Source organism: Ochotona princeps, chromosome 19 (assembly GCF_030435755.1).
Source record: "Ochotona princeps isolate mOchPri1 chromosome 19, mOchPri1.hap1, whole genome shotgun sequence".
NCBI classification, from domain to species: domain Eukaryota; kingdom Metazoa; phylum Chordata; class Mammalia; order Lagomorpha; family Ochotonidae; genus Ochotona; species Ochotona princeps.
The window spans coordinates 25,758,499-25,778,573 of NC_080850.1; the positions used below are offsets into that span (position 1 = coordinate 25,758,499).

At 40.3% G+C, this 20,075-nt stretch overlaps 1 protein-coding gene across 10 annotated transcripts in view; it reads left to right on the top strand.

Moving 5' to 3' along the window:
- PPP2R2B (protein phosphatase 2 regulatory subunit Bbeta) overlaps positions 1-20,075 on the top strand; it is a 299,602-nt gene that overhangs the window by 12,018 nt on the left and 267,509 nt on the right. The window contains exon 1 of one of the 10 annotated variants that reach the window (XM_058677674.1): positions 17,250-17,364. The exons of the other annotated variants lie outside the window; for them this stretch is intronic. The gene's annotated coding sequence lies outside the window, so the exon portion shown is untranslated. Of the gene's footprint in view, positions 1-17,249; positions 17,365-20,075 lie in introns of those variants that run through there. 10 annotated transcript variants of the gene reach the window in all.

A 20,075-nucleotide genomic window follows, 5' to 3' on the forward strand; every position in this document is an offset into this window, starting at 1 on the left:
TCTATTCTAATTGAAACACAGAACCAGTAGACTGGAAAAGACCCTGACTCTTCTCAAGCTATGTCACAGGCTGTGACACGTTGTGTCTGTCACACAGTGGCAGCTGCAAGCTGACCTCTTAGCAAATTTAATCTGCAAATGGGTTCCTGTTTAAGATAGTTAATGCCTTTCATTATCATGAAGGTTTTCTTCTATATTTTGGAAAGCTTAGCTCAAAATATTTCATGCAGGTTATTATGCAGATTGCCTAGCTAACAGGGAGATTATGGATGCAAATAAATCAGATTTTCAATGGAGGGCTTTACTGACCTCTTAAGAGGATAGTAATATGTGCATAATGGGGAAGAAAATGCTTCCACATCATCAGAAGAGCGAAAGGGTCACATTGTCATTCCTTGAAGTGTACTGAGTTTTGAAGCAGCATCCAGAAACATCGCAGCAGCAAATTAACTAAACTCAAGAACTGTTCTACCTTCTGTTGCTATGTTCTCTTTCTCTGTTTTTTTTTTTTTAATGTGGGGTAAATGTCATGGTGTAGGAGGATGGATGGTCCTCTCATGGGACCCTGAGTGAGTCACTTAATCCCTCGGTGTAAATATCCATGGTGGGAATAGTTGGTCGTCAGAAGCACTGAGGGTCACTCACCCTGCTCTTTGCTTGACCCTCTCCAGCCACGTATCTCTTACCCACAGAGAAATCCCCCAGATTGCCTCACTTCAGAGCATCTGCTTCCTCTTTGGGGACTGCCTCCAGTTGCTGATCTGAAAGCTTTTAAACTCAGTGGGTTAAAAGCACAGGTTTTCTTTTGAAAGAAACCTGGAATTGAATGCCAGGCCTGGCACTGACTAGTGTGTTTCCTTGGCTAATTCCCTTTGCATTCTCAGTTATCAGCTTTTTCAACACCAAACATGAGATCAATGACGTGAACTTTACAGATCAGAGGTTTATAAACTTTCTCTGTTCGTGGAACTCTGTGGAGTTTTAGCAAATGTTTCCAAGAGCTTCTATGAAAAGAGTTATCAGACAATTTCTTTAATAAATAGATAAATTCAAACAATTGAATATATATTCAAGCCCAAAGAGTTTAAGAGCCTTTTGGGAAAAAAAATATAGATATTGAGGTAATAAATACTTTGTTTCTATCACAGTAACACTGAAAGCCAAGCCTGGGAAAGACACAGAATATAACACAATGTTGATTTGTGGTTTATAGCAAGCTAATAATTTCCACGGTAGCTGAAAGATTAGTTTCCCTCAAAAATTTCATCTCTTTGCACCAGAGTTGTGTATAGCAAGTTAAATAGCCACCTGTGATACCAGCATCTTGTATGGGCTCTGGTTTGAGACCTGGCTGCTCCAGCTCCCTGCTAATTCACCTGGGAAAGCAGCAGAGCGTGGTCCAAGTGCTTGCACTGCCGCACCCACTTAGGAGATTCCAAAGAATTTGGAGTTGCTGGCTTCAGCCTTGTACAACCCTGTCCATTGTGGCCATGTAGACAGTCAACCAGCAAATGGTTGACTTTTTTGTCTCTCCCAGTCTCTCTCTCACTTTGTCTTTCAAATAAATAAAAATAAATCTTGAGAAGAGAGTTCACATCTCCCACAGCATACCTAAGAGCTCACAGCTGCGCGCTGAGTATCTGCAGATCATTTGGGAGTCATAGTTATGTTCTTATTTAATTTCAGAAGATGAAAGGAAAGAATGTACATTAAAAAAACTGGCTTCTGGTATAGCCATAAAATGGTATCTACTGGTGTTCTTTCGGCTCTAAATCTTTTCTCTGTGTTCCTTGGTATTTATAAGGAATAAATATCTGATTTTACCCGGGGTAAATTACATGATCAGCCAGCTTAAAGGCCTGCAAAGCATTAACAAAAGAAACAAAATGCATGTCCCTACAAGCCTCACAATTAGGTTGTAGAGACAAGAGAAACACACAAGACACAACTGTGGTTAGCTCACAATTGCTAAGTTATAAAGTAGTACACAATTTCAAATGAATCAAAATGGAAGTAGTGCAGAAGAGGACAACAACTGAGCTGGGATTGGACAAATCAGCAGGACATAGATGGGGTAAGGCAGACAGACATTTCCAAACAAAGGGACTTGGCAAACGGTGCTTTCCACCCTACAGTTGACCCTGGGTAAATGGGTGCATCGTTTTGTCTCTAACATCTTCTATAACTTTGTGAAGAGCAGATGATGCACAGATACTATTGTGGCCATAGACCTTCTGAGCGGACTGACTCCACCAGAGTTCTATGACTACCTGGTACCTGAAAATGACTATAACAGGAATGTGAGGCAAACATTGAGACTATGCGTATGGGAAGCTTCCACATTAGCTGTACCCGGAGAAAGTCTGGGACAAAGTGTTGCTTGAGGTGAATTCAGAAAGGGGATGTAGATGGCTTGAACGATGCAGTTGCAACAATCCACCAACTTGTGTAAAATACAGCGTTATTTTTCCATTTTAGTTTCGACTTCTGCTGTTAACAGAAAAGGTATTCTTGTTAATGCACGGTGACCATCTAAACTTACAACTTAGGTTTTAAATATTTTATTTCATACTCACAAAATCCTGTTATGCTTTCCCTCTTCCTAATCAAAATCCTTGTGCTGTTTTCTGAACTTGCGGGAATTAATGAGGCATTTCCCACGTTTTCTGGTGTTCCATGAGAGCTTATTTATCTTGAAACACCCCCACACATCTTGTCTGGTTGGTCATGATGGCTCTTTTTTGATGTAGATTGTCTTTTTAATTCCACCGGTTCTAATCCTGGCAGCTCCACTTCCCATCCAGCTCCCAGCTAGTGGCAGCTTGGGAAAGCAGTTGAGGACAGCCCAAAGCCTTGGGACCCTACACCCATGTGGGAGATCCAAAAGAGGCTGCTGGCTCCTGGCTTCGGAACGGCTCAGCTTTGGCCACTGCGCCCACATGGGAAGTGATTGAGTGGATGGAAGGTCTTCCTCTCTGTCTCTCCTCCTGCGTATGGACTTTCCAATAAAAAAGAAGTGAATAAATCTTTAAAAACAAAAATCTGCTCTGTGAGACACTCTTGGTATGTTTTGTACTGCTTTTGTAGGAAAGCACAAGTTAGGAAATTTAGAAAGAATGGAAGCATTTTGGTTATGGAGACTAAGTCCAAAATCAAGACATCATATCTGCTGAGGGCTTTTTTTTTTCTACATCGTATCAGGACTGAAGGCATCACAGGTGATGGAGAACAAGAGATGAAGCTCAGGCTCTTCTATAATCAACATGAATTCATCCTTGATGGTAGAGCCCTCATGGTCCCAACGCCTCCATTCAACCTCACCATGTGACTGTGTTACATTAGGGGTTAAAGTCCCAATACTTGCTTGTTAGGGTACATAAAAGCCACAGCAAGGTATAATTAATATTTCACAAAATAGTTATTTTTTAAAGATTTATTTATTTTTATTGGAAAGGCAGATATACGAAGAGGAGAGACAGAGAAGAAGATCTTCCATCCGATGGTTCATTCTTCCCCAAGCAACCGCAATGGCTGGAGCTGTGCCAATCCAAAGCCAGGAGCCAGGAGCTTCTTCCGGGTTTCCCACGTGGGTGCAGGGTCCCAAGGCCTTGGCCCGTCCTAGACTGCTTTCCCAGGCCACAGGCAGGGAGCTGGATGGGAAGCAGGATGGCCGGAATTAGAACCGACGCCCATATGGGATCCCGGAGCATTCAAGGCAAGGACTATAGCAGCTAAGCTATAGCGCCGGGCCCAAAATAGCTATTTTTTAAAATTTTGATTTCTTTTTATTGGAAAGGCAGATCAGATTAGAGAGAGAAGCAGAAACAGAATATTCCACTCACTAGTTCACTCCCAGGATGGCCACAATGGCTGGAGCTGAGCCAAACTGAAGCCAGGAGCCAGGAGCTTCTTCCAGGTCTCCACGTGGGTGCAGGGTCTATTTTTATGAGTGCAGTCAGTAAAGTTTGACAAAGATGTATTGTGTCATAACTACCAACACAATGATGACATAGAATAATGCGACCCAACATAATACATATAAGCCATGTTTTTAAAAACATAAGAAACTGATAGGATTGATGTTATTCATGTGTTTTATTTAACTTGATAGAACCAATTGCATCACTTCAGCATTTAATTTGTATAAAATGCATTAGTGAGTTGTTTTGTATGTTTCTCAAATTCTTTGAACTCCATTATTTGTTTTATGTTTATAGCACTTCTCAATCTGGGCACTAAATTTTCATCAAAGACATTTGTATTTATGAAATTCATAGTTGGAAAGAGTATGTTCAAATGCCCAAAATGTACTTGACATGTTTAGAAGTTGTCCATCATGATTTTTTAAATTTCATTTAAGTTAGATTTAATGTAGGCTGTATATAACTGAAGATTCACTTCAGCGTTGAGACTTGTCCAATGGCAAACGCGCAATAGCCACGGTGGCAGAGGACGACCATGCTGGATGCCACAGAGAATGTCTCCCTCACTCCAATAGGGTGTCTCCTGCTTCCGTGAAATCAACTGTCCTTTGGCTGTTGGGCACTAGTCACCAGTGATCTTCAGTCTGTCTAGTTTCATCTTTTCTAGAATGTCACATAGATGAAATCGTACTGAATCTAGCATGAGTCTCTGAATGCTCTTCCTTATCACATTGGTGTTGATATTTATATGTGTTAATTTGTAATATAGGTTCCTTTAACTGACAAGTAGTATTACATCATATAGATGTACTAAATCATTTACCACTTGGTGAGAAATCAAGTTTTTCCAGCTTTTTGTGTTAATATAAAAAGCTTTCATGAATATTACATACAAATGTTTGTATGGACATGTGTTTATATTGCTTCTTAGTAAATAGCTGGGGGTGAATTGCATGATATATGTTTAAGGTCATAGGGAACCACTAAATATTTGTTCTGTATCATTACCAACAACGTGAAATAGCTTTTGCAATTCTACTGGTGGTGGGTACACTGATATTTCAGTTTGATTTTAACTTTCCATTCCCTTAATGATTGATAACTTTGAACATATTTGAAGTTTTATGGCCATTTATGTATCATTTTTTGATGGAGTTTCTATTTAAACATTTCCCCTAATTTTGTCAGGCTGCCTTTGAATGACTTAGTTGTAAAATTTATCTGACTAGACTGAATCATAAGTACCTTAGCAGTATGTTTGTACACGTTTTCTCCAATATGTTTGTACATGGCCTGGGTATGACTTTTTGTATCTGGCTCCTGATATTAATGTTAGTGTCTGCTACTGTTCAGTGTGGTGTGCTCTAGTTTGGATAAGGTTTCAGTGTTCCCAAAGGTTCATAAGTTAAATGTCAATCTCCATCATGAGGTATTAAGAGGATAGATACTTATTCTGATTACATTGTTTACAGGTAGGACCTTGGGGAGAAGAATAGAGTTATAGAAAGTCACCAGAGGGGAAATCCTATGATTGAATACTTAAGGATACATCATGAGAGAGGCCAGAGGACATACACAGTTCCTGGGCTTGCCATGTGATGCCTCACCTCAGGACACTGTGAGGAGAAAGTGCATTCCCAGCTATGATCCCTTGCTACTAAGACAAGAATATCACTAATGAATCAAACACAGGAAAACCCAAAGCACAACTGGAAATAATAATATTGATAGGTGATGTAGGCAGCATTTGCCATTTCTTACCCCATGGTGCTATGTGCCAAAACATTTCACTTCTGTTCTCAATAGTTATTCTTTGGGGCCAGTGTTGTAGCATAGTGGATAATGCAACTCTGGCATCCCTAATGGACACTGGCTCAAGTTCCAACTGCTCTACCTGTGATCCAGCTCCCTGAGAATGACCTGGAGATAGCAGCAGAAGACAGCCCTGGCTTTGACCTGCCCCAGTTCTGACCAGTGAGCCAGCCAATGGGTGATCGGTCTCTCCCCTCTGCTAACCTGTCTCTCTGACTCTCTAACTTTGATTTTCCAATAAACAAATTAATGTTTTCAGAAAAAGAAAAGTAGTTATTATTACTGTTATGCTGCAGTGAAAAAGGTTAATATTTTGATACAGCTTTACCTTTCCTGAAATCCAAAAGCCGTTGGTGAATGACTAATGTGAAGTCTAGGTGAGGCTGGTTTCAAAGCATCTACTCTTCAGCTCCGGAATAGTGACTTTCAGGGCATTCATCCCAAGGTTGTGCTTACCATCCTCAAGATTACTGAAGATGCCACAAATCTTTAATTCATATAATTCATGTCCATCCTACTTTATTACAGTAGTTATTAAAACAGTATTAATAAGCTCATTGTTAACAAAATTTTAATAAAAATTTACTGTATTTTCCAAAACAAAAAAAAAGTAAGAAAAGTACATTGCTTTGTATTTCTCATAAAGTCTCTGTGAAGTTTCACAATTCTGGTTTATGTCTGCTGTAATAGCATATATCACACAGCCTCTGAAAAACTCTAAACTCATGAGAGATGATGGTAAAGAAAAAAATCACACATTAGTATTCTGAAATCATTTGATTTGTGGACTGGCCCCCAAAAGGTGTGTTAAGGTTCCCTGTAGATGCTAAAATGACAATTTGAAAACATGTTGCATTAGGTAAATTATAAATATATTGCTTCCAAGAGAGCACAAGCCCATTACATATAGAGAGAGGTGGGCTATGAATGGGGAAGGATAGAGAAGGAGCAGGTCCTGGGAAAGTGACTGCCCGGGCAGGACCCTGGGTGCTGCTCTGCCGATGGCAGGATCAAAGATGGCGCTAAGCTTGACAAGACCTTTGTGTGCGGATAATTCACCTGCCAGGTAAATGATCCAGAGTAAGCACTGGATTACAGGAGCAGTAATGTATTGCCTTAGAAGTATGTGTGGCAGTAGCAGTAGCATATTGCTACTATTGTCAGTAGTAGGTGAGGAGTAGTAAAAGCATGAAGTTGAGAGACAGGTTCTGAAATACAGTTCACAGGATGTAGTTGCAGAATGAAATGAGAGGCACAGGGCAAGTAAGGGAGTAAATAATTTGGAGATGGTGGTATTTTGCCGTTTGGTTAATATATAGACTCACAAGGCATTTTTGACAAGTTTGTTTTTAGAGTTTATCTGAAAATGATGGGTGAAGTGGAGAAATGAGAAATAGAAGTCTTATTGGCAAGGCAGACAACGTCTGAGTCTGTTGATCCTGAGACAGTGGCTGTGTTACATGCACAAAGTGAATCTTTAAAAAATATATACTAATTTTTATTGGAAAGGGAGATTGACAAAGAGAAAAATCCTTTGTCTGCTGGTGCACTCTCCCAAGTGGCCGCAACAGTCAGAGCTGAGCCGACCTGAAGACAGAAGCCAGGAGCTTCCTCCAACTCTCCCACATTGGTGCAGAGTTCCAAGGCTTTGGGCCATCCTCTACTGCTTTCCCAGGCCACAAGCAGGGAGCTGGATGGGAAGTGGAGCTGCCAGGACATGAACCGGTACCCACATGGGATGCTGACAAATGCCAGGAGAGTATTTAGCCACTAGGCCATTGTGCCGGGCCCAGAGTGAATGTTTAACATAGGCTCATCCATCAATCCAGTTTCCCCCTCTGTCTTAAGCTTTTCAGAAAATTTTCATCACACCGTAGATTTTGTTTTAATTTTTTTGATATTTGACAAATATTGAGATTCAGGAGGTAAATTTCTGGGAGCTGGTCTGCCTTTGTGTCTTCAAAAGCCTGGAAGAATAGCAGGCTACTTCACATTCGCTTTTTGACTCTGACACTAATTTCTCACCCTTTTTCTTTGCATTTACCTACTAGCAAATCTCATCTGTGAATGGTGAAAATAATATTACCCTTAGGAGAGGGTGTTGATATTTCCAGAGAAGCATCCAGAGAAGGAAGGGCATAGCTCAGTAAATTTCAGCCTCCGCAGTCATTCAGGAACATAATTGCGAGGTTAGGTATAGAATTCTTGTTTGAAAATAATTTTCTCTTTGAACATGGAAGTTACTCTTTCCTTGATTTTCGGGAGAGGTGTTGCTGAGGAGAGAATTCCAGGAGCACTCAGATAGTGTCTCTTCTTTAATAACCTCTTTCTTTTGATTTCTTAATTCTTTCTGGTACTATTATTAGCTTTATGTTGGACTCATAGAATAATTCACCATTTTACTATCTCTGATTTTTCCCCTTTTGATGCATTGTCCAGTTTTGGGGGTAGATACTGTGGACTACATAATTCAGGCTTCTAATATTTTGAAGTCCAAATTTGCCATATTTTTTTCCTTCCAAGAATGTTTTCTTAATCTCAGTTGATTCTTTTTTTCTGTAACATTCTATTCATTATTTGTGGATTTTTTTTCTTTTTATTGTTTCTATAACTGCTAATTAAGACCTATTTCTGTTCTTGAAAGTACCTGGATCTCTTCCAGCATATGTTTTGTGTTTATCTTGGACTTTCTGTTTCTTCAGATTGTGAGTTTTATGCAATTGACTAGATGATCTTTCACTGCCCAGTCATATGTAAGAATGAATCAATAGAGCAGTTGAATGAACATGAATAGGGCTTATCAGCTGGCTGGTTTTGTTAACGCGTGAGCAGGCACGGAAGTGATCTTGCATTTTGGAATCCCTGAATGTCAAAAATGCAGAGCACTTTTCTCCATAGACTCCCACATTCATCACATTCATCATCACAATCCACTCCAGACACATTAAAAATGTTTATCAAAAGGAAGAACTTTCTGTTGGAGGTAGGAACAAACTTATACTGTGGCAATGGGGGGCAGGTGAAGCAATCAATCTCTCTCTATTTTAGCACTCCCTCCATCTTTACCCATTATCTGACATTTGTACTTGCTAAGCCTTTGCAGGCTTCTGTAGGTTAGGTGGGTATGCTCCTTGGTGGCACCATCCCTCTCTTCTATCTGTATCTTTCTTACATCTACTATTTGTCTTCTCCCAGAAACACAAGGAAGGTATAACCCATCTTAATGACTTTTTTCACTTGTATTTTCTTCATTGTTGGGACATTACAACTGCTTTGCTCTATTTAAGGAAGCCTTCAGAAAGAAAGATGTATGCTCACTTCGCCATCACCCTTGATTTCCTTTCTCTGCCTACCCTAAATCAAGGAGTGCCATGACATTGTAAGAGGCTGAGCCAACCTGCCTTAGTGATCTACTCCTATACCCCAGAGCTTTTATTTCAAAGTAGGAAAGCTATCTTTCTGACAGTCTGAGCCTCCGCTTTTCTCTAATTATACCAAAGAGTTTTTCTGCTTTCAGGAATTGACAGCCCCCTTCATGCATTGAAATCTTGGAATATTCAATTTTATTTTCTGTGTAGGTGTGTAATATTCTGAGAAATAGGAAAGTGAATCACCAATAATAATAATAAATAATAATAATAAGGACATAGACTAAAATGTTGGAAACAACAAAAGCCCAAGGATTTCTTTGCAATTTCATAAGTTGTCATCAATAGAAGCATTTTAAACTGAACAAATATGTGAGGAAAAAGGTGCTTAGGTGTTCTTTTCAAAGAAGTATGGGAGTTGTTGCTTTGAATTTTTCTGACAGTGCTTGGCAAGTGCTTACATAATGGGAGGTCTGGAACAGAAATTTTCCTAGGAAAATTTAAGTAGAATCAAGTAAAGCTACATTTGACTCCCCCCACCCCCCACCCAAATATGCCCACATATTTCTTGCTTTAAAAATAGGTTGTAACTTTAAATCTTTGTTGCTCTGCTGGGGTGGTCATGTTGGATAGAGATAATGTGTACCCAAAGAAGGCAGCCCGGTGCCTGGTGCCTGGTAAGCACCTGTCAAATGGCAGCTGGAGTGATGATGAGGTAAAGAGGGTTTTACAATGTTGTTACCTCTTCAAAATATGGGGAGAGAAGCACAACGCTATAGATACATGGCAGGTTGTATAACTCCACAAGTCATGCAATGAGTGCTCTGCAATGCCTCTGCTTTATTTAAGCTCCCTGCCTTTTGCTCAAGCCTCAGAGTGTAAGGGAACCGAGCCAGGCCACCACATAGTCAATATCATTTAGCACCAGTGAATTGTCAAGCAGTAATGACTCCTTGGGACTGTTTGTTTTGCCATTTTAATAATTACTTACTCAAGAATCACTGACTAATCTGTGACATGACAGATTTTGATGTCTCCCAATTATGTATCCATTATGAAATCCATGAATTAGAGCTATTGTGCTTTCCTGTGGTGGAGATGGGCTTTGCAGCTCCTTATTTGCTTAATGAGATGGAGTCTGGGGACAGGGCAGATGGATTCTTTGACCATATTTTTTTGAAGAACAGCTCTAACATATTACAGAGTAATATGAAAATATCAAGTATTGCTAGATCTTTAGGAATGAATTTATCTACCTGAAGCATCCTAGGAAGTGACAGTTTATAACCTAGTCAAAGACGCTCAGTTCTGGCCTTACATTTAACAGACAGCTCTTGCCTATGGAGCCCTGTTATGTACCCAGCACTGACGTAAAAGCAAGCAATTGCTGAGATGCTGCGTTTTTCATTCATGCCTCCATTGTAGCAAACTTGTGTTGTCTCAGAACATGCACCTGGTTCTAGGAACCCACTAGTCAATAGAAAAAAAAAAAGACATGATTCTCTCAGAAAGCTTACTCTCTTCTCTCAGAAAATCTACTGGAGGAAAACAACTGTAAAATGGCCATTCACATACATAACTGAAGTACACTGTGGTGAAAGCAAAACAGGATGCACCAGTGTTAGGAGAATGATACTGAGGGGCTGGCTTGCACTGCATCAGGAAGAATCCTGCTGTGCTCAAAGGTGGCCACTCAGAAATGTGAAGGCTACTGAGGTATTAACTGCAGGTACAGCAGGAAAGAACATTCGGGAAGTGCAAGGCGCTGAAGTTGGAACAGGTTGTTATTTTTCAAAACATTAAAAGGACAGGGTATTTTGACATAGAGGACAAAGCCAAGTGGATCAGTCAGACAAAGCTCTGAATTCCTTCTTTTGTAATAGAAACCCTAAAGCTGTCCTTCTGGCTTTTTTCTTTGATTCGTCCATTTGCTGAACTTTGGATTCATGCAGGCATTCAGCTACTTATATTGCATGCCAGTCCTGAGAGACAGAGACCGTGTTAGGTGTGGCTGTGGCAGGGGATAAGACACAGCCTGTGCTCCCTAGATCTTACGGAAGGGCAGAGGCTGCTCGGATGCTGTGAGGTCAAGGGAGGAAGAGTACCATCCTTGGCCAGCATTCAGGAAGCTCATGCATTTGCAATGTGAGGAGGAGCAAGGGGACACCTTCAAGAAGAAAAGGCATATTCCAAAGAATGAGGGCAAAGGAATGTTTTACAAGGTCAGATCTAGCAAATCTTAACAGGCTCCCTGAGATTTCCAAGATAGCCTGACAGGCCCTGGTGAATATGAACGAAGGCAGAGAAAGAAACAGTAGCCAATATTGTTAAGGATGCATTTAAGTATGTAAAGACTCTTAGATTTGTTTTTTTTTTTTTAACAATTATAGGAAGATGCTCAAGGACTTTTTTTTCCCATTGGAGAGACAGACAAACACACAGAAAGAACTCTCTGGCACAGGCTCATTCCCCAAATCTCAGCAAAGTCTGGGATTAGGTTGGGCTAAAGCCAGGAGCTAGAAACAATCCAAGTCTCCCATGAGGAGGACAGGAACCTGATTTCTTGAGCCATCATCACCACTTGCTAGACTCTTCATTTCATTGGTAGAACTTGAGCAGGGAATTGAACCCAGGTACTCTTGTGTGGGATGTGGGCATCCTAACCACTGAACTAACACACCTGTGTCACAATCAAGGCCATGAAGCACAACAACTGACATGATCAAATCTGTGTTTGTGGAGAGGGTTGTCCTCATGACAACATGGAACATGGGAGACTTGCTAAGAAGCTAATGGGAGATTTGCTAAGCAGCTACTGAAAGAGTACTGCTGAGAGATGATAATGGGTAAAGCTAAATTACTGACAGCATGAAGGGATAGGTGTGGACAGATTATAAGGTTGTTAGAGATCTGGAATTTATGGAACTTGACACCACCATGCAGAGTATCAAGAGGTGTTAAAAATGGTTTTGTGTTTCTGGCTTAAGCTGATATGGTGAATGGTAGGCACCAATCAAAAGACAGAAAAAGAACTTAATTTCTTAAGCTGTATATTTCTGTATCTGTAAAATAGATTATTTTAATTACCTCATAGTATTGACTACACTACAGTAGGAACCAAGTATTTAACACAAGTAAGATTTTAAAAAATGAGCAGTTCTTATTATAAACAAAGTTCCACGGAGGCAGAAAACAGAAGTACGAAACAAAGAAGTTACTGAGAATATCAGAAAAGGCTTTGCAGATTTCGTGATCTGGGCCTTATGTGAAAGAGACAAGTAACAAATCATGAGGGAATAAGTGGTAGAAGGAATGGCATAAAAGTTCTACTTGGTAAAGAGTATATCAGGTCCAAAGCTCAAAGTTCTTCAAGAAACTGGGGATGGCCCATTGTTTCCAGCACATAGAGTTTGTGAAGAGGGTATCAGAGAATGAGCTGGAAATCTCACATGAGAACAAACTGTAGAGGCACAGTAAACCAAGCTGAAAACTCTGTCATTCCACAGGCCAATAACTGACATTTTTTTCTGCAACATACAAGCTTAATGTAAAAATACAAAATACATAAAATATATATAAATATAAAAATATAGGCAAATTACCTTCCACAAGAGATCCATATATACCCCTTTTTGTTGTACTATGTCCCTAGGGATTCCTGAGAAGCCCCAGCATATTTTCAAAATAATTTAAAAATTTATTTGAAAGACAGAGTTACAGAGACAGAGAGAGATGGATCTTCCATCCTCTGGTTCATTGCCCAAATTGCCACAGTGGCCACAAGTACCAGGAGCCAGGAATTTCTTCCAGGTCTCCCCTATTGGTACAGAGACCCAAGCACTTAGGCCATCTTCCACTGCTTTCCTAGGCACACTTGTGGCAACTGAATCAGAAATGAAGCAACTGAGTCTCAAACCAGCACCCATATGGGATGCGGGTGTTGCAAGCAACAACTTAACTCACTATGCCGAAATGCCGGCCTCAGAAGTTCCAGTGTGAGTACTCAACAGCAATACCAATGGACAACAGAAAATTAAGTTTGTCATCACTGCCGTTAGAGTGTGAGATGAAAATATTCTGATAATGTACTGAGCAAAGCAAACACTGACCTCACCAAAAGCAGGTTAGAGCTCACCAAGGATGAATAGAATGTGGGATTACTCTCATGAAACATCTAGGCTCATTCTTGAAAAGATGGACAGGATGCAAAATACGGCCAGGGTCTGACCAATAGTCTGAAGACTTGGAGTAACTGAAGATTGGAGACTATAGAGCGACATGCCCGCCACATCTAAGGCTTTTATATCCAAGATTAGCATACCAAGGTGACTGGCCACAGTGGCCAGACTGGAGGTATGCTAAAAAAGCCTATAGGTCTTTTCTTTTAGAATATATCTTACACAACTATGAGAAATAAATAAGTAGATACACAAATAAAATCACATTAATATAGAATATCCTAGTTTAAATTAAATTTCTTTATTGCAGAATTTTCCAGATCTTTTAAAGTACATTGGACATCTCTGGAAATGATCATGTACCTTTCAGGTTTTGGAACTAAGCAAGGATTTAACCAAGAGTGACAATGTAACCAGAGCCACATCTGAGGGTTAGAAAGGTCATGCTTAGTAAAGAGGATCAATCAGAAGAGATAAAACCTAAAAGCCTGATGACTTACGAAATTAAACAGGAGGGTAAGACAACCAATTCATCTGTGCTAAATAGGGTTAGGTGGTAGGAAAGACTAATGTGTCCGTGTGTGTGTGTGTGTGTGTGTGTGTGTGTATGTATGTATGAATAGCGTACTGAGTTTTCAGCAAGTGCTACTTGTAGCCTATAGAAAGCTTCATTAAGAACATTTTAAAGTTCTCTTTCACTATAAAAGATGCTTGGGTCCTCAGTTGCAATGCCTGGATTTGATTTCTGCTTTAACACCTGACTCCAGCAACCTGCCAATTACAGGCCCTTGGAGGAAGCACTGGTTGTTCAAGTAACTGGATTGCTGCTTTCCTGTGTGGGAAATCTGGATGGTGGGCTTGGCTACCAGCTTCAGCAAAGTGCTTGTGGACATCGGAGGAGTAAACTGGTGGATCAGAGCTCTCTCTTTAATCCTTGGCTTTTTTTCATTGACTTGAAAAGCACAGCGATGAAGGGAAAAGTAGAGGGAGAGGGTGAAAGCAGGTAGAGTCCTCTATTTGCCTCCAAATGGCTGCAACAACTAGGCTGGGCCAGGCAAAAAGTCAGGAGCCCGAAAATCATATCTGAGTCTAACCACATAGGTAGCAGGGACTGAAGTACTTGAGCCATCATATGCTGTCTCTAGGACCCTTTAGCGGGAAACTGGATTGGAAGTAGGGCAGCCAGGAGAGGAAACCTCAATCTGCTATAGAAAAACAAATTTTTTAACAAAAATATTTGCCTTTGTAATCCTCCGATCAGTCCTGCGAGAGAGTTTTATAATCAGTTTCCCTTTTTGGCTTGGGAGCAAACCAGCCATCAGAAGCACAGAGTGTCCTTCTCCACCACAGAGCTGATGTGAGGTGTACTTGACCCTTGCTCTTACGACATTGAACCAGGGGCCCTTTTCATTCCATTGTGTTTCCTCTAAGCTCACACTTGAGCTGGGATTTGAAGGATAGGTAGGATTTGCATAGGCTGAAAAGGTAACTTTTTTTTTTTTAGGTAGGAGGAAAGTGTAAGAAAGGACATAGAAGCAGACATGAATAGCACAACAAGCACTGTGGAAAGCCTCAAGTGCCCCTATTTTGCAAGGCAGGGCCAGTTCAGGGTTTCTTTGACATGCGAAATAACAAAAGACCCACATTGAGAAGGAACTCATGCTTGGCTGAATGCTTCATTGTTGCTATCTTAGAATTTCTCGTACTTTCTGCCTACTTTATTTTGGGTGGGGCTCCACAAATTAAACCTCCAGTCCTGTTTTAGGGTCAGGTGTTTTGTTCACTTGATTTATCTTTTGAGATTATTCTCAGTCGTGTAGATCTCTCCAAAATCCTGCACTGTGGTGGGTTCAGACCTGGTAAGTCTCTTATTTGCACATGGATTTTAACACTTATCTCAGCCTTTAAAAGGCTGGGGAGTGATTTAACACCCTATAGTAAGTTTTGACACTGAATGATTATCAACCTCTGTTATAATCCTATGAGACATCAGCACTCTTATGCTCCTTTATATGAAACTATGCTTCTGAGACAATTTTTAAAAATAAGAGTAAATTCTCTTAAACAATCCAAGGATAAGAACTGGACAGGTAAATAAATGTTGCTTTTATGCAGACAATGACACTACGCAATAATGAATGCCAAGAGCGAATAATTACTTGACATGTGTTGTAGGCCATGTAGTGCTTTAAGCAATTTGATTACATTAATGTACATGATGTTTACAATCACCTTAAGACTGATATTTCATTTTTTATCTCTTATTTTGTAATTGAAATAAAAATGATTAGGTAACTTGAGCCTGACTCTGTTAGGAGGTGCCAGAGACAAGATTTCAATTCATACAGGTAGATGCTCACAAGTTATAGTTTTCACTGTTTTCCTGTTGCCCTTTCCTGACCCATTTAGAGAAGAGATTCACCTATGACCTTGTATTATTACCAGTGAAGTTCTGTATATGTCATAGCTACTTTGATCTACCATGTAAGAATGAGCATGGAATATGGTGACACACTCATTCCACATTCACACTCAATATTACTTCTATTGGAGCTAAGCCTTTAAAATTTTTTTCTTCTTTTCCCCATCTGTGAAATAGACATAATAAGTCAGCATGTAGAAGCAGGAAGTGAGATAAAATGTCATTTTTCTAGGAAGAAAATATAAAACCTTCATTCAAGTCTCAAAAGGATCTGTGATTTTAAAATGTCTCAAGTCACTGCTCAGGGTGTATGCTACTTTTCAGATGTAAATTCATAAACTCTGGCTTTCATCCTTTGTTCAGTCCTTGTCAGGTGCCAAATGGAAATGGCACAGGTCTCTCTATTGGAAAGATTTTTAATATAATTATTTTCAGTCTATGTTTATTCCATAAATATTTATTGAATTTTAAAATACATTCAACCTTGCTTACAAGTTCAAGGTCCATCTAGCTCTTGATTTTGTGTGTATACATATATATATATATATATATATATATATATATGTGTGTGTATATATTTCTATGTGTATACACATACATATACACATTAGTGTAATAAGTTACAGAATATACATATGTATGTATATGCAAATATATACACTGCTGCAGGCATATATACATATACACTATATATATACTAGATACATAATGTGTGTATCATATATATATAATGTATTTATTGTGTATATACTAGTAACACCTGCAGCAGTGGATTAGACAGGCTGATGCCCTTCCCTGGCTCACCATAGGGCATAGGGCAGAAAAACAGGGATGAGGCTCACAAAGTGGGGCCCTCTTGTTTATGGTTTTTGTCTAGGGCTGGCTGCAGTGACTTGAAAGGAAGTAGTAGTTTCTCTCGTAGATACTGACCTTTAAATAATAGTAACTCTCTTTTGTTAAGGCAAACTTATTCTATATGCCCCAAAACAAACATTGAAGGAAGTCTCTCATGTGGAGTTGGGCAGGACAGTAAATGTTAGGCTCTGCGTCCATCCCGAAAGCCCTGGGTAGCCTGGGTGAGGGGCTTCCTTTCTCCAGGCTCCAGTTCCCCCATCAGCAAGTTGGTGAATTCCACCTCATGAACTGGAAGCCTCTTTTTCAACTTGAGACTTGTGGACTATGTACTTAAAATCTCCAAGAGAGCCATAACTCTGATACCAAATGGAAAGTGGAAGAGGTATCTGAAACTACCTTCAGTTTCAATAATTTGCTAGAAAAGCTCATAGAATACTCATGGCATTGATTTATTATACACATGAGAAAAATGGACAGGGCAGAGCCTAGGAAGATTCTAAATATGCACCTCCGCTGTCAGGGCATATTGCTCTCCTGATGTTGTGTTGATGCATAACAGTGTGCGCAGAGCATAGCCAACCTGAGAAGCTTGTCTGAGCTATTGAGTTCAGAGTTGTTGGAACACCGAAATGTAGATGTAATTGACTGATGGCGCAAATCATTGAAAAGCAATATCGATGGACTGATCAAAGCCTCCTTCCTACATCTCACTGTGGTGTGGACAAGCGCACATTAAAACAAGGCACTGCTCTCCTGTGTGACAGGAACCTCTTGAAAGCCTGTGTCCAAGTACAATACTCACATTGGTAAGGCCAAATTCACTTTTGTATAGGTATCCTAGGTTTGTAACATACATGAATTTTCCTTCCTTCTATGTTCAATATTAAGCAAACACATATCCACTCTTTCATTCTTTCAATTGATACATACATTTTTGTAAGCAATAGGTGCTAGGCAATGTAGGTGCCAGTTATAGAGCAAGGGAAAAGATACGCTCTTGTCTCCATTAAAATTATGTTCTGTTAGTGAAATGATCAAAATCAAACAAATCCATAGTCCATGGGCAATATGGGAGTGGCAGGGGAGTAGGGGTTGCTACTTTATTTTATACAGAAGGCTGAAGGCAATTATCTTAGAAAACTCAATGTTGAGCAAGACAGCCAAGTAAGAGACTTGATGAGCTTGCTGGGTAAGAAGCAAGGCACTCAGGACAAAGCAGTAGCAGGTACATAAGTCCTGGGGTGTGTGATCTATTCCTTGTGTGCTTGACAAGCATCTATGTATTTTGCATGTATGTATGTACAAGCAGTATGTATTTCACCATGTTTGTGAGAGGATGTCAGAGGGAAACAGGATTTGATGGTAAGAAGTAAAATAAAGCAGAGATGGGCTCAGGCCAGGCATTTAATACAGTGGGTAAGTGCATGGGATGCCTTTATCTCTCTTGCGAGTACCTGGTTTCCAATCATGACTCTGCTTCCAGTGCCAGCTTCCTGCTAGTAACACACATTCCAGGAAACAGCAGCTGATGCTTGAGTCTCTGCTGCTCAGCTGGGACACTAGAATGGAGTGCTGAGCTTCTGGCTTTGGCTTGTGGGTATTTGTGAAGTGAGCTAGCACACAGAAAATCTCTCCCCCTCCCCAACTTCATCTCTTGGAGAGAATGTGTGTGTGTGTGCATGCCCTTAACTATGTACAAATAATTTTCTAAGAGAGTAGTGGAGACACTTCTTTTCAGCATTTTAAAAATTTTACTCTGAATGTGTAAGAAGCCAATAAAAGGCCATAGGCAGAACAGTGACATGAAGTGATTTGCATTTAAAAGAACCAATCTGCCTGCTACAAGAAAACCGTTCTATAGGGGTGGGAGGGCTAAGGAGGGCTCTGAAACTGCCTGGTGTCTGTTGAAACCGTCTTGGTGCAATCTGGTGGTAGCCGGAGCTTGGTAATGGTGGGATGTAGTTGATTCTGTACGTATTTTGAAGTTAGAGCTTGCAGAATTCACTAATGGCCTTGAAGGATTGAGGAGAAAGAGGAACAAACACAAATGTGGTGCAGAGTGAGGAGGGGCTGAGGTGCTTTGTAGACATGCACTGTCCATGCCGGTGGGTTTAGCCTGGAGGTCAGAGGAGACATCATCATGTGAGGTGCTTTATGACACTCCATGAGGCCACCTGGGGGGGATGGACAGTGGATGGAGAATTCTGAGAGCTTTGAAGTTTGAGGTGGTTGTTCACAGAGGTCCAAGCTGTGAGAAGGAGCCAGCAAATGAGACCGAGGAGGGAGCAGGAGAATCAAGGAGTGGGATCCAGGAAACTGGAAAAAAGTCTTTCGTGAAGGAGGGAATACTCAGTTGCGACTGTAAGATGCCTTCTGTACATAGGTTACAGACTTTGGAGTTACTCCGCTTTACAAATCCTCTGAAACTGATACACTAATCATGTGACCCCAAACTTCTCTCTATTCCAGTCCTGAAGAATACTAACAGCTCTCAAGGAGAAGCCAATAAGTGTACCTTTAAATGTTTCCACCTTGAGTATTGACCATAACTATCGATGTCCAGCTGTGAAAAATTCATTTCTCGGCAGTGACATCTGGCTACTTGGCTCCTCTTTGCTGGAAGTGAAGCCTTAGGTGTTACACTAAACAGTAGTAACTACCGCAGTGACTGCGTAATATATTTTTCTGTTACTTTGTCATATGGTATCATCTTAACAAATTCAGAATTCTCTCGATCTTTCTGTATTCTGTTCATTCAACTTACTAATTTTATAAGGACATGCAGACTAAGTTCAAATTTACTGTTCTGAAGTTGATCTTGTCTGACGGTGTCTCAAAAAGCTTATGGGAAATGTCCTTTTGTTTCTCATTTCATTTTCCCACAAACATTTGAAGACCTCTTACGTGGATTTTTTTAGAAATTTCGGCAGTGGGGCTGGCACTGTGGCACAGCAGCTTAGGCCACTGCTGAGAGCTAGCGGCCCATGTAAGGTTTGACTCGCAGACACTTTGCTTCTGATCCAGCTTCCTGTGAGTGTGCCTGGAAAGGCGGTGGGATGTGGCACGCGTGCTTATACCCCTGCCACACATTTGGGACATTCTGGGTAAACCTGAGCTCAGCTTGGCCCAGCCCTGGCTCTTGTAGCTGTTTGAAGAGTCAACTACTGATTACAAGACCTCTTCTTTTCTCTCTCTCTCTCTCTCTCTCTCTCTCTCTCTCTCTCTCTCTCTCTCATGCTCTTTCAAATAAATGAATTTTTAAAAAATGTAGTCACTAAGATAAAATATCATCTTAAGTCTATCTTATGTAAACATTTTAAAAAGTACCTACATATAAAGGTACATTCCTTTCTTTCATCTTCATTTTGTATGATTTTAAGTAGCTTTGAAGGTCAACAGATAAATGTTACTTTGATTTTAACATAACATTGCAATACAAGTCTTTAGTAGTCAGACATTTGTTTTTGAAAGAATTCATGAAAAGTCCATGAATGGGATGGAATTTCCTGGACACCCC